The 10,203-nt window shown below is 47.0% G+C and overlaps 1 long non-coding RNA gene across 1 annotated transcript; it reads right to left on the bottom strand.

Moving 5' to 3' along the window:
- Positions 1-5,625: 5,625 nt before the first annotated feature.
- Positions 5,626-9,656, bottom strand: LOC112590624 (uncharacterized). Its single transcript, XR_003114351.1, has 3 exons — positions 9,247-9,656; positions 8,249-8,359; positions 5,626-7,182 (listed from the first exon to the last, which is right to left on the bottom strand). It is a non-coding gene; the product is annotated as an uncharacterized LOC112590624 (long non-coding RNA).
- Positions 9,657-10,203: the final 547 nt, after the last annotated feature.

Below are 10,203 nucleotides of genomic sequence, written 5' to 3'. Positions count from 1 at the left end.
CTCTAAAATGTCGCGTTAACGAAGAAATCGGGTAACCCGGGTGGTCTGAAACACCCGGTATATGGTTGATCCAAACGAACAGTGAGAATCCGGCTTAACCCGGCCGCCGCGAGCCACCCTCGCAAAGGCCCCCAACGAGCAGGCCATTCGCGTGCTGCCTGTGCACACATTGTGAGGTAACAAGAGGCACGAAAGCGAGCCGTAATCTCGGGGCGTCGCGCGCGGCAAGATATACGCGCGCTAATTCACTAATTACTAATCAGCGGCAACGGCGGCGCGCGAGTGCGTAATGACGACGGAGCGTGGCGGTGCAACGGAGAACAGAGAACGGTCTTCTCGTCGCTCTCTCATCTCTTTTTCCCTTCCTTCTCTTTTTTCTCTTCCCCCTCGCTCTCCTGCCCCCTCCCTCCCTCCCTCCCTCCTCTCTCGACTCCCCCGGACTAAATAATGGCGTGCGTGGAGAGTGACTGACTCCCCGCGCCTCCGCCGTGCCGCGCTCGTTAAGATTAACGACTGCTCGGCAAGCGCCAAGAGTGAGCGCGGGCGTACATCGAGAGAGAGAGAGAGAGAGAGAGAGAGAGAGAGAGAGAGAGAGAGAGAGAGAGAGAGAGGGGGGGGGCAGAGGAGGGAGAATCTAGAGACAAGGGAGATTTCGCTCCCGTGCGACCGGCGAGCACGCTGCCTCTCCCCTTCGCCCCGCGCCCCGCGAGAATTCTCCGCGGAAATACACAATTCCCGCGAGGGCGAATAAATAATTCCGCTCGGAGCCGAAGTTTGGGGGGCCGGAGAAGGCCGGAGAAGGCTCGAAACGAGCTGGAACTGCTGCACAGTATAGTTTCCGATCACCCGCGCCATCATGAACGATATATTATAATTCTCCGTAGCGGCTGCCGTTGTTGCGTTAATTCACCTGCGACAGCGATTACTCCTCGTTCGCTGGCCGGTGAGTGCTTCGGCTTCGTCCCGACAAGTCTGTTTCAACTCGATCGTTCTCGTGGAAGCGAGAAGCTTTAGCTGAAGCGACCAATGTCAGGGAACGGTCGGCCTCGGGCGCTTAACTTTACTCGCCTGGCACGGCGCTTTTGGAAATGCGAGATGCAAAGTCCGCGCGCGACTGCAAGCCTGAAACGTCGTCCTCGCGTTGGCGTTCCTCGCACGCTCTCTCCTTTTCACGGGTCTTCTGAGTTACAGGGTAGTCCGGAGTGTGCGCGCATTTTCGGGCAGCGTCGTGCCACTTTTAAGAGCCGCGCCGGCCGCGCGGCGTAAGGCAGGATCGTAAACCCCGCAAGGATATCGCGAGCGAGCGAGCGAGCGCGCGCGCGCGCGCGCGCGCGGCTCGCTTTATTTCGGTCGTCTCGAAAAGCAAGCGCGGATTCGTGGAAGGAGAACCGGTCGTTTCGAAATCCGCCACGCGCGCCGTACACCGGATAAAGAAACTGGTCCAGCGACCGCAACGACGACACGGAGAGGAGCCGGTGGTGCTTGGCGGCCGTCCAAAACTTGCGACGCCCGCGGATTTATCGCGAGGAAATCCTGACTGCGGCCGCGCGTGCACGCACAACGTCCGCGGAAACGAGCGCCCGCCGGCATAAAGACTATTTTACGACGCACGCCCCGAGAACTGGCGTCCCTCACCCCCTCCCTCCCTCCCTCTCATGCCAACCTCAATGTCAATTGGGTCAGATTAATTAGCAGCTCCATCCGACCCCCTCCCCTCCCGCAGCTTTCTTTCGCTCCTCCCCCTCCTGCCGTGCAATTTTACAAACGGACCAAATAATTACGTACACCAAGCCAGTGACGGGCGATCTCGACTCGATTTTCAGAAAATCGATCCTTCCCTCCGAGAGGTCGATTCTTTCGATTTTTTCTTTCTACAAAGCGATTTTGCCGGGCATTGACCCCGGTTGGATTCTCCGTTAAGCGAAACAACGCTGGCGAATAAGAACGTCAGCGGATCGAGAATCAATTCTCTGTGGGAAGAAGTGAACAGAGAAATTGCACAGAAGGAGACAAAGAAACCGATTTTCCGAAGATCGAGTCGAGATTGCCCATCACCGCACCACGCTATATTAGACCAGGAGAAGAGGGGGAGGAAAATAATTGCAATAACAGCAATAGACATTAACAGAAATATAAATAGCAATAACACAGAGGCAACATAACAGCGACAACAATTTTCTCTTCCGTTGGGATTTAAATTCTTTTTTCCTCCATGGTTCTTTTATCTTTCTTTCTGATTTCTTTCATTTTTACCGGGTCTGTGCCATCAGTAACAACAACAACAACAACAACAACAACAACAACAACAATAATAATAATTTTTTCTTCCGCAAGGGTTTTGATTATCACGCCCAATATCGAACCGTCGCTCTTATCTACCTACTGATAACTCTCATCAGGCCCTTCGATATCTCTCTTTGTTAGAGAACAATAAACTAAACACTAAACCAGGCTGAAAAATTAATCGTAAGATCAAGATCGAGATCGTCCGCTAAACGCGCGCTGATCCAGCGAATGCCTCATTCTTTGCTCTCTCGTCTCTCGCTGCTTCGTCCGGTGTAGAAAAGGCTTAAAGTCCCGGCGAGACGAAAACGATAAGAAAGCGCACGGGGATTGTCGCGCGCGGTTGATTAACACGGAGGAGGCTCACGTCTGACCTGGATTTCGTTTCTTCCAACGCGCGATTAATGAGCAGACGTTACGGCGCGTCGGTCGCGCCGAGCCGCGCCGTTCTCGCTCGCTTTCTAGAGCGTTCGCGCTTTCAGGGAGGCGGAAGGAACCGGGGGGAGGGAGGGGGGGGCGATCGAAAAGCGCGGGTGCGTTACATGTTGCGACTTTTCCGACTTTTGCGTAACAAACCGTGGCTCGCGATAGCGATCTAGAAATTATTCCCCGGATATTATTCCTCGGGTTCGAGCGAGCGAGAAAAAGGAGAGTCGGAGAGAGCACGTACCTCCTGCTTTCCTGCGCGAAACAAAAGTCCTGAGCCCTCAACTAAAGGAAAACTAAAGTAAAAGAGGCTGGGATGCTTTTGATGTCTTTTTATAATAATCCGCCCGGCTGAACTTTTGCGAATGTTTTCAGGAACGGCCGTGCGAATTTTGCAGGGAGAGCACTCGGGCCATCTTGTAAACTCGCGCGGATGTTTCCGTCGAGCGGTCGATAATTAATGAATTCAAGGTTTTTGGCCAGACGCGTAGTTCGCGACTCGCATGGCTGCTGATTAATCCAGAAAGCGGGAACGTGTCCAAAGGAGCATTTTGCCAGCTCGTTCGTATCGTCCGCGCGTCACAATAAAGAGGGGGTTAATAAAACGTCAATAGCATTTCTGCGAGGAAAACAGTGGAATCTCCACTGTGCGGATAATGAATATTGAATTTCGATTGCGTCCATTTCGAAAACTGAATGCACATAATACGTAGCATGACAGCGTGGAATTTCCACTGCACGAAAATTAAATTTCCACGGTGAAAATTCTCAATACTCCTTCGCGTGGGTGATAAAAATGAAATTTGTCTCCTGTCGGCGATGAAAAAGGTACAGAATTTCCATCATCCCCCCTGGATGAATCGACGCTCGATGAGCGCGCAGAAGCGCGCAAGGGGCCGGGAAATCGGCCGGAAAAGCGAAAACTTTCAGCGACCGTCGATCCACCGATGATCACGGCAAGGAATCCGCGGAATGCGATTGCTGGAGAAAAAGAACATCGCTGCGGAGTATTCCTCGTGAGAGAGCGAGTGCTCTCTCTCTCTCTCTCTCTCTCTCTCGCGTCGGAGCGACACAGAGTGTAAAAACGATGTCAGCGACGTGGAGGCCGTCGAAGAGGGATCGTGTTCGACGAGCTATTTGACCCCGAGGGGTTACGCCTCGCGTATATAACGGCCGCGCACACACACACACACACACACACACACACACACACGCACATGTTCAGCGGATTCTGGATCCTTCCGCGCTTAAGTGCGTACGCGTGCAAGAACTACCGATCACGTGCGTTCGAAAGAACGCCGCGGCGATTACGCCGTTCGCGCGGCGTGGCGACGCTCGCGTTTCCGGGAATTCGCCTCGCAAAATTACGACCGGACGGCGCGGCGCAGCGCTGCCAAAATGCTCGTCGCCCGGCGCGAAATTACGGGGGGTCGTTGGAAACGCGCGTCGGCGGCACAATATTGTCAACATTACGGCGATGTTGACCCGAGAGAGAGAGAGAGAGAGAAAATAGTCGGACGGTAAAGGGAGCGGAGGCAGGCGCGTATGCAGTCGTCCGGGCCCCCTGGGCCCAAGTTTGGTGACGTGGAACGGGAGTACAGGTGCGATTGTGTGCGAGGAGAAGGAAGCGGGAAGACGGGGGGGAGTAGTTTCAGACTTGTTCTCAGCAGGAATCTCTCACGAGCGAGTATTGGAGGAACTTGAACTCGCGAGATGTGTATCGAAGGAGGTTAGGTTTTTACAGCGGAGCTCTCTGGATGAAGTCGAGAGAAATAAAAAGATGGCGCGAAATTTTTTTCTCTTGATGTTTCTCGAACTGGATTAATATGCGAAGCGCGTGGGACTGCCTGACCGCGAACTTGGGACTGTCATATCGTGGAATATGGAAATCGACGGGGATTTCGTCGGACACGAGCACTCGAGTATAAAATGACGATTATGAGAGAACGGAAGGGGGGAGGGGGAAAAAAAAGAGAATGTGAAAACGGGAAAACAGAGTTATTTAGCAGACCCGAGAGTACATCTGTTCTTATATGCGCGCGCGACGCTCTCCTCTCCTCTCCTCTCCTCTCCTCTCCTGTGTACTTTTCGGCTATCTATTTCTTGATAGCCTCGCGCGGTAGTTAGCGAGCTGTCACGTCACGGGCATAAATCTTGCGGCGCTACCGATTTATTACACTCCCGGCATAACGCGGCATGGCGGTTCGATATTCTTCGCTTTTACAACGGAGAGCTCGCAGTTCTGAGAACAGGCGTTTTTCAACCGACTCTTATTGCCGACTGTTAGCCGCCGTCGGCGGCGAGACGTCGACGGTGAGTGCCGTCGAAATTTGACGGCAACTTTCCAACACTTTTAGCGTGCTTCGATATGATAATGTCTTCATACAGCTCGACACTAGCACGTGAAACGAACATGCTGCGTTGAAACTGATTTCCGCGAAATTAAGGGGTCTTTGTCATTTTTTCTCTTCCAAACTTTCGAGTTCATGATCTTTCTCCTTTTCTTTTTATGAACGTAATTCATCAGATGACATTCTGTCGTTTCTTTCTTTTTTTACAAAGTTTTCAGATTCATAATTTTCTTTTTTGTGAACGTGATTCATCAAACGACATTCTGTCATATTTTTTTATAAAATTTTTAGATTCATAGTTTCCTTTTTTCGTAAATGTAATTCATTAAACGACATTCTGCCATTTTTTTAATAAAATTTTCAGATTCATAGCTTCCTTCTTTCGTGAACGTGATTCATCAAACGACATTCTGCCATTTTCTTTTATAAAATTTTTAGGTTCATAGTTTCCTTTTTTCGTAAACGTGATTCATCAAACGACATTCTGCCATTTTTTTTACAAAATTTTCAGATTCATAATTTTCTTTCTTTTGTGAACATGATTCATCAAAAGGCATTCTTCTGCTTGTACATTTCTGAATTCACAATTTTTTTTGTCAACGCAATTTATCGCGAAATCGAGAGCGAGGTCAACCGAGCAGCGGTCGATTTGACTCCGTAGTTCTTCTCCGTTTGAATTCTCACTTCTGTCACTTCTCCCTTCTAAATTTTCGGATTCATAACTTTCTTTGTGTCAACATAATTCATCGCGGAGCTGAGAGCGAGGTCGATCGATCAGCGGTGTTTGACTCGGTCGTTCGTCATTTCCGCCCGATCACATTCGGAGGAAGCATTACGCCTCGTTCGTGTTTCGCTTTGTGCGCAATACACCAAAAAGATTCACTGCTCGTCGACCTTGGTCACGCTACTAGGTGCCGCTATTAGATAGTCCTGCGACCTTGATCGCCGCGCGTACATCAAGCCCGGCCGGCGGTAGTCAGCAAACGTTTAGCTTCACCTTGACTGCCGAAGTAATACCCATTAAAGTTTAGAAAGGCACTCATTGACCCTTCATGCGCCGCAACTTTTATCCTTGTGTGCCCGTCACTTCACTTGCTCGCGAGATATTTGATCCTCACGGAATAATCACGCGTTACGCGGCAGCACGCAAGTCCACATGGTCAAAATGGCGGATGAAAAACACGTTCGCCGAAATGCTCGGCAGGAATCCATGTGATGAATATCGGTTGTTGATGAAACAGATATATAAGTTACACGAACGACTGCTTTGTTTACACGAGGCGATAAATAAGTGCAGATATTTTTTGCGGGTATACGCAACTTTTTATAAAACAGGCTCTTTTTTCTCTCCCTCTCTCTCTCTCTCTCTCTCCCTCTCGAGACGCGCGCGCATTGCCGCCTCGCGGCCTTTCGCAAAATTTACAAATCGTCTCGTCGAATATTTCAACGTGTGACCTGGAGCCTCTCTTATAAATTAAGACGCGCAGCGAGCCTGAAAATAATTCCGTTCCTCCCGAAAGCTGTTCCGTTATATTCGAAATAAATCTGCCTCGTCGTTAAATCACTCGGAACGTTTTCTCACGTGGCATCTAATCCGAGTAGAGCATCCAAGCCGATCACGAAATAGTCCGTTTTCTGGATCGCAAACATATCACGGCATATATCACGGCGTACCTGACGAATCCATCGCGACGACGAATATCGATAGCGCAATCTACCGAATTAAACTCGAATTAAACAAACATCATTTTATCGTCTTGTCGAGCAGAATTTTCAAAGAGAAGCGTGAAATATTTTTTTAAATATTAGTAATAAGCGACAAAATAAATTACAAATATTCTTGAAGCGTTACGAGATGACGCTCGTACTTTCCAACGAAGCCAAGCTTCGCTGATCCATAAAGACATGTCTTGAGGTCGTCCTGAAGCCAAGAGATCAGTGAGAATTCTAATAATCTTGATAACGACCGATAAAGCAAATTATTCAACTGATAATCCAAGTTAACTCGAAGTGGACATCGAGCGATGTGAATGAATGAAAGGACACCCAAGTAGCTTGGCCCAAGCAGCTTCGGACGCATTTGGGTTTGATACCGCCTTACATTCGCGCAGTCGAAGGTACACTGGGAATAAACAAGAATGGCGAATAAATACGCAGCCATCATTGCCTCGTCCGTCTTGGCGACATCCGTTAACTCTGTAACGCCCGACTTTTTTATAAGTGTTTTAAGAATAAAATTTGAGTTTTTTTGATCTGAGACTGTAAGTAATGATAACCAAAAAAAAATATCAGAATTTTATATTGGTTTTTTATCGTTCGTTTTTCGTTTATTGGTATATATGACTTGGATCCTAAAAGCGAAAATACGAAATGAGCAACATATATAGAGAAAAATGAAGGGTAATCTAAATACGACATAACTCTGATAGTCAGCTTGATATTTTTGAGCTGAAACTTTGTTTGTGAACTATATTTTGTTGATAGTGAACTATATTGTAATGAAGTTTATCAGTTTATTCAGAGCGTCAAGCTTACTATTTCAGAAGAATATCTTATAGATCACCATTTAGATAGTCAATCGTTCCTTCATTTTTCGCCGCATAAAAAACTGTAGGTCACCAGGTTTCACGAAAATACGTTGATACCTTGATTTCCGTGTCCACCATATTGGATTCGCCATTTTGAATTTCTGTATTCTTTTAATTTCACATTTTGCATCTGAGAAAGCTTCCAAATGTATAAAATTATAACAGATACCAATCTACTCATTTATAATGCACTTCTAGATGTCAGTAACAATGCTAACTATGCCTACTTGGAATTTGACAAAACATGTTATCATTAAAACTGAGCTAAAAACAGACTAAACCGAATCCACCATTTTTATATACCATTCTATATACCATTTTTTAGAAGAAGAATTCACCTTTACAGTGCAGGTGCAAAGAGAACGAAAATATCTCCTTTCTTGACTAAATTATGGATTCTTAAATGCGTTTCTGGTATAACTATGGTTACCAATGGGCGTTAAAGGGTTAAAGGAGAGGCAATGCGACGGGAACGCGCACTAACAGTGGCACAGTCCCGGAATGTATCGCGGACCTTAAAATAGCTACTCGGCTATAAGTTATGAGGGACAGAGTCACGACCGATTTTTAATGCGTTGTATGTCAAGATGCAAAAGTTACCTCGACATGCCCGCCGCTAGAATATAACCGACGCACTCGTTCCCCGGGAAGTTATCGTACGAGACAGGGGACTCGTCCGAACATTGCCGCACGTTAGGAGGCACCTGCGCTCTACAAGATGATACATGCAGAATATTGTTCTCTTCATTGCGATTCTTAGAAAATATATTGCGGAATGATGCGAGAATAGTCGAGCGTAGTTTCACACTCATATAGCACAGAATTGCTGCAACCTTTGTGCTGTCAAATGGGTGATGAGTGGGTCGAGTCTCCCCCACGATCCATCGTAAATAAATGAAGGGAAAGTTTTTACAAATAAATTATAATTAAAATGTATAAATAAGAAAGAAATATAAATTTATAACCAAGTGACAACATAACTACAATGTAAACAAATGCAACTAAAATAAATGTAACTGAATGAAATTGAAGGTTACTTTTTTTCATGTAACCTCTCTCCCCCTCTGTTGCCAATTTCCCTTGTTTTTCTCTGTTTTCACCTGTCTCTCTCGTCTAATCTTCTCTTCCTCGTTATTCCGTCCCTTCTTCCTCTTCTTAATCTAACCTAACTTCAAATAGTCCTACTTACTTAACCCTTCTACATTTCTTTCCTTCCTTGATTCTCATTTTTTCCCTTTCTTCCTCCTGTTTTTTCTTCTCATCTTTTACCCTTTCCAGCCTACTTCTTATCTCCTAATAACACTTTTTGTCAACTAACCTATTGCTAAATTTGCAGCACACGTATTTACGCTACTTAACCTAACCCTAACCATTTGATTTAAAAATGAACTTCAGTGTATATTTTGTAGTGTAAGTGACAGCATTTGACAAAGAGGTGTTGTAATTGTGTTTGTTACTGCTTGAAAATGAAAAGCAACATTGATTTTTTTAATTTCCATAAAGGCAAGAATGCAACGCAAACACATGAGAGGATACACGCGCATGCATCAGAAATGGTTTTCGAAATTTTGCGCAGGCAAACCCCAACTATTACTAACCTTCCAAACCGCACTACGTGCTTTTCAACTTCCTTCGCACAGACAAAACCGCCAGATGAAACTCGGACTTAAATTCAGAAACTCCTATCGTAAGTTGCGCGCAATTTCGATCGCACGTCGCTTCGATTTAACGACGTATCATCAAGTATGAGAAAAAGAGCTGGCTACGGGGAAGGGAGGAGGAGAGAAGAGGGATCTATTTGTACCGGGCAAACAGTCTCTCTCTCTCTCTCTCTCTCTCTCTCTCTCTCGCCGCGTCCACGAGTTTTCTTCGTGCCTTCGTCCTTTGTTCCTGCTGCGCGACGATGCACGAGAGAAGAGGCGCGTACGTGCAAACTGCGCAGCGAGCTAATCTCGGTGGAAGATAAGAGAAACGAGAGCGAGCGAGAGAGGACGTGAGAAGGAGAGACTGAGTCGGGGGACTCTGGCAAACAGAGGGGAGAAGCGTGAGCACGTGGCGGTGCCTAGGTCAACTGCACACAATGTCCGAAAGCGAGCTGGGAAGAGCGTGAGGGGCGGGGGAGTGGGGGGAGAGGCTCCAACCTCCAACGCCAGTTGAGATACGCCGGGTAATCCCCGGCTATAACCTGGGCACTCCTTTCGCTAGGCACTCGTTCGGATATCTCCGAGGACTGTTCCATCTTAGACTTTCTGTGTCTATCGGAATGCACGAGGTTGATGTAGGACACGGATGACGATGATGTAAAAGAAGATAGGAGCCTGCGAGATCGGTGCGGTCTCGCTCTACCGGAGCGTCGTCGTTTTCTGACCCGATCGATTTTTTTAGTCGAACGTTTACATTCTTAAATGTATATATAATTTCTTATAAAAATTATCCAGACATTTTCCTCGACATTGGATAAACGTATCTTTCCCCTTGAGTAGTTATTTGGTCTTTTTTTTTTTCGAAAACCTGTTATTTCTCGCTTCTCATTATTTTTAGCTTATAATTTGTAA

The sequence above is a fragment of the Harpegnathos saltator genome, unplaced genomic scaffold, assembly GCF_003227715.2.
Source record: "Harpegnathos saltator strain DR-91 unplaced genomic scaffold, Hsal_v8.6 scaffold93, whole genome shotgun sequence".
NCBI lineage: Eukaryota > Metazoa > Arthropoda > Insecta > Hymenoptera > Formicidae > Harpegnathos > Harpegnathos saltator.
The sequence above is the reverse complement of the archived record's forward strand: the minus strand, read 5'-3'. Positions and strand labels throughout refer to the sequence as shown.